General features: G+C 50.6%; 1 non-coding gene across 1 annotated transcript; it reads left to right on the top strand.

Moving 5' to 3' along the window:
- The first annotated feature begins 3,155 nt into the window (after positions 1 to 3,155).
- TRNAS-GGA (transfer RNA serine (anticodon GGA)) lies at positions 3,156 to 3,227 on the top strand. Its single transcript has one exon. It is a non-coding gene; the product is annotated as a tRNA-Ser (tRNA).
- The last annotated feature ends 514 nt before the right edge of the window (positions 3,228 to 3,741 follow it).

Below are 3,741 nucleotides of genomic sequence, written 5' to 3'. Positions count from 1 at the left end.
GAGGAGCCTGGTAGGCTACAGTCCACGGGGTCGCAAAGAGCCGGACACGAATGAGCGACTTCACTTTCACTTCCTGCGTCCTTGATGGAGACCCACAGATTGTTGGTAGCAGATGGGACAGTTCACTCACTGCAGCATGGATTAAGAGGCAATGAGGGGTGTCTTTAAGATCCAAAGCATCGAATTTGCCCAACAAGGCCGTTTTGTTTTATCACCTCAAAAAAGTTTTGACCTAGGCCCCAAAATGGATTAAAACAGATTTAAACTTGGAATGCTCGTCATTGTGAAAAGGTGTGTCTGCTTCCGTCTCAGAAGTTGCAGAGCACGGCTGATGGGGGTCACCTGGGCAAGGTGGGCTGGAGCTCCAGCATCTGAGTCTCTGATCCAGGGCTGGAGTAGGCTCAGTAAACATCATCACGAAGGTCGTCTCCCCAGTTGGTGGTCTTCGTCACACACACACACCCCTTCCTCCTGACAGACACAGTTCATACGGATCAACGTGCCTGCGGCAGCCACAAGGCCAGCACAGCGCTGTCCTTGTCTGAGAACCTCAGGGGTGACCTTCATTGTTCTTCCAAACACAACGTGGAGAAACTAATGCCACTCAACAGTTCCATGCATGCAAACATGCGTATATACTCTTGAGAGTCCCTCGTACCTTAAGGAGATCCAACCAGTCCATCCTAAAGGAAATCAGCCCTGAATAGTCATTGGAAGGACTGATGCTGAAGCTGAAGCTCCAGTACTTTGGCCACCTGATATGAAGAGCTCACTCACTGGTAAAGACCCTGATGATGGAAAGATTGAAGGCAGGAGGAGAAGGGGACGACAGAGGATGAGATGGTTGGATGGCATCACTGACTCGATGGACATGAGTTTCAGAAAACTCTGGGAGACAGTGGAGGACAGAGGAGCCAGTCCGTGGGGTCACAAGGAGTCAGACGTGACTTAGCAACTGAGCAACAAGAACAAAATACATACATACATATACACACACACTTCTGGGCACGTCTGAGGCTGTTTCTGGAAGAGATGAGCATTCGGATGGAGGGGGCTGAGTCCAGGTCCCCCTCACCAGTCCACGTGTTCCGATCCATGGAAGTCTAAGCAGGACGGAAGGTGGAGGAGGGGGCCTGCTCTCGTCTGAGCCCAGACACCGTCTCCTCTTGCCCTCGGACATGAGTGCCTGACCCTCAGGTCTTCAGACACGGGGGGACTCACGCCAGCTGCCCTCTGGGTCTCCGGCCTTTGGACTGGGAGGGAACTGCAGGCCTGCTTCCCTGGGTCTCCAGCTGCACAGGCAGAGGTGGGCCGTCTCAGTCTCCGTGACTGTGCAGTTCAATCTCTAGATGGAATCTTGTCTTATATATTGGTTCTGTTCCTCTGGATAACCCTAGTACACGTGTGTGTGTGTCCAATCAGGTCTTCCTTCACTTAGGATGAGGTTATGTCCTGATAAAACCATCACAATTTGAAAATATCACTAATGTGAAAAGTAGTGCGTACACTTGACCTTCTGAAGATTATAGCTTAGCTCCAGCCGCCTAAAACGCGCTCCGAACACTTACATGAGCCTGCAGTGGGGCAAACTCCTCCAGCACGAAGTCTGTCTTACAATCAAGTGTTGAATAGCGCGTGGCATTGAACGCAGGCCTCAAAGTGGAAAACAGAACGATTGTCTGCGTAGAGTGGCTCTAAGTGTGTCCGTTGCTACCCTCTGGCTGGGGGCAAGTGGTGGCCACTGCCCAGCGTCTGAAGAGTGTCATTCCAGTGTCATCAGCACAGGAAAAGGAGAAAAATTAAAAACTTGAAATACAGTTTCTACCGAATGAGCAGTCATTGGAAGAACTGATGCTGAAGCTGAACCTCCAATACTTTGGTCACATGATGTGAAGAAGTGACTAATTGGAAAAGACCCTGATGCTGGGAAAGATTGAAGGCGAGAGGAGAAGGGGACGACAGAGGATGAGATGGCTGGATGCCATCACTGACTCGATGGACACGAGTTTGAGTAAACTCTGGGAGTTGGTGATGGACAGGGAGGGCTGGCATGCTGCAGTCCATGGGGTCACAAAGAGTCAGATATGACTGAGCGACTGAACTGAACTGAATTGATCTGAATGAGTATCACCTTCACACCATCATAAAGTCAAAAATCACCCAAGTCCAACCATGGTGAGTGGGGGACAACCTATCTATGTGTGTGTGTACGTATACTCACTTGCAGAGCTTAATATTTAATCTATAATGACTCTTTTCTTATAAAATTAAAGTTTTTTTCAGTTATCTTTTAAATTTTGAGTGAACTGTAGATGTCCATATAGTTTTGAGAAGTAACAGAGATCCTGCAAATGCTTCACCAGGTTTCCCTGATGGTGACATCTGCCTTCACGAAAGAGGGACGCTGCAATCAGGGCATTGCCATGGGAGCTGCCCACAGGCTCATTCAGAGCTCACAGTTCACCTGCCCTCATGTGTGTTTATCCTAGGTGGTTTTATCACACTCATAGTGTAACTCCGATCAACACCAGCTCAGTCTGGATACCAATCCGTAACCGCACGAGAATCCCTGGGCTAACATCACCACGGCGACGCCCGCCCTTCCCTTCTTCCCAGCCTCGGCAGCTGTGAAAATGGTCTCCACCTTTATTTATTAATATGTCTCTTTAAGCATCGCCTAAGGTAGAATCATGCAGGATGCACTGAAGTGGGATTTTTTTCACTCGACGTGACGGTCCTGAGATCCATCCCAGTTGCCGTCAACCCCAAGGAGATCGGGGCTGGAGGGACCTCAGGATATCATGAGCATGGACCCGATGGAGACCCTGCCTCCTGTCTCCTTCTGTGAGGGGCTACACATAAAGCTGCTGTGAACATCCACGTGCAGGTCTGCGTGAACACTGTTCTCACTGCTTGCAGAAAAACGCCAGAGAAGAGAATGCAAATGCTGGGTCCTGGGCTGTGTGCCTCCTGCCGGGGCCCACCAGGGACAGTTCCGGAAAACCTGCACCTTCCCCATCACCCCATTAACTCGGGAGCCAACCTGCTTCTCAGACGTGCACCAGCATTCAGCACTGTCCCTACTGTTGGTCTGACGAACCACACTGAACATTAAGAGTCACCTGCAAAAGTGAAAGCTATGCCTACATGCGGCTTCCCTTCTGGCTCAGAGGTTAAAGCATCTGCTTGGAATGCAGGAGACCCGGGTTCGATCCCTGGGTTGGGAAGATCCCCTGGAGAAGGAAATGGCACCCCACTCCAGTACTCTTGCCTGGAGAATCCCATGGAAGGAGGAGCCTGGTAGGCTACAGTCCATGGGGTCGCAAAGAGTTGGACACGACTGAGCGACTTCACTTTCACTTTCTTTCATGCCTATCTGTAAACAGGGACCTCTGTCTAAATCTAAACTGAGGTTCCCAATAATCAGCGATCATTTACAATTAGCTAAACAGCAGGTCAGCCTGGTCAGGAGAAGACGTGAGCCAGCATTTGGCTTCTGAAGAAAGAAGACTACACCAGGATCCTCACTTTCCATTTACTTTCTGATGAGAAAGAACATTTTCTTCCAGGTAGGAAGCCCCGCGTTGGACTCGGAACATCTCCGCTTCAGCGGGTGCCCCTCTTGTTATATGCCCTCAGCATCCTCTGGGCCAGCTGTCTCCACCATCACCTGGGGCTGTGGGAGGGGCGGGCCGAGGCCTCTGAAGGCCTCGATCCCCCAGGGGTGCCTGGGGTGGATTT

This window comes from Capricornis sumatraensis, chromosome 18 (genome assembly GCF_032405125.1).
Source record: "Capricornis sumatraensis isolate serow.1 chromosome 18, serow.2, whole genome shotgun sequence".
NCBI lineage: Eukaryota > Metazoa > Chordata > Mammalia > Artiodactyla > Bovidae > Capricornis > Capricornis sumatraensis.
Note: the sequence above shows the minus strand (reverse complement) of the source record. Positions and strands in the feature narration are given on the sequence as shown.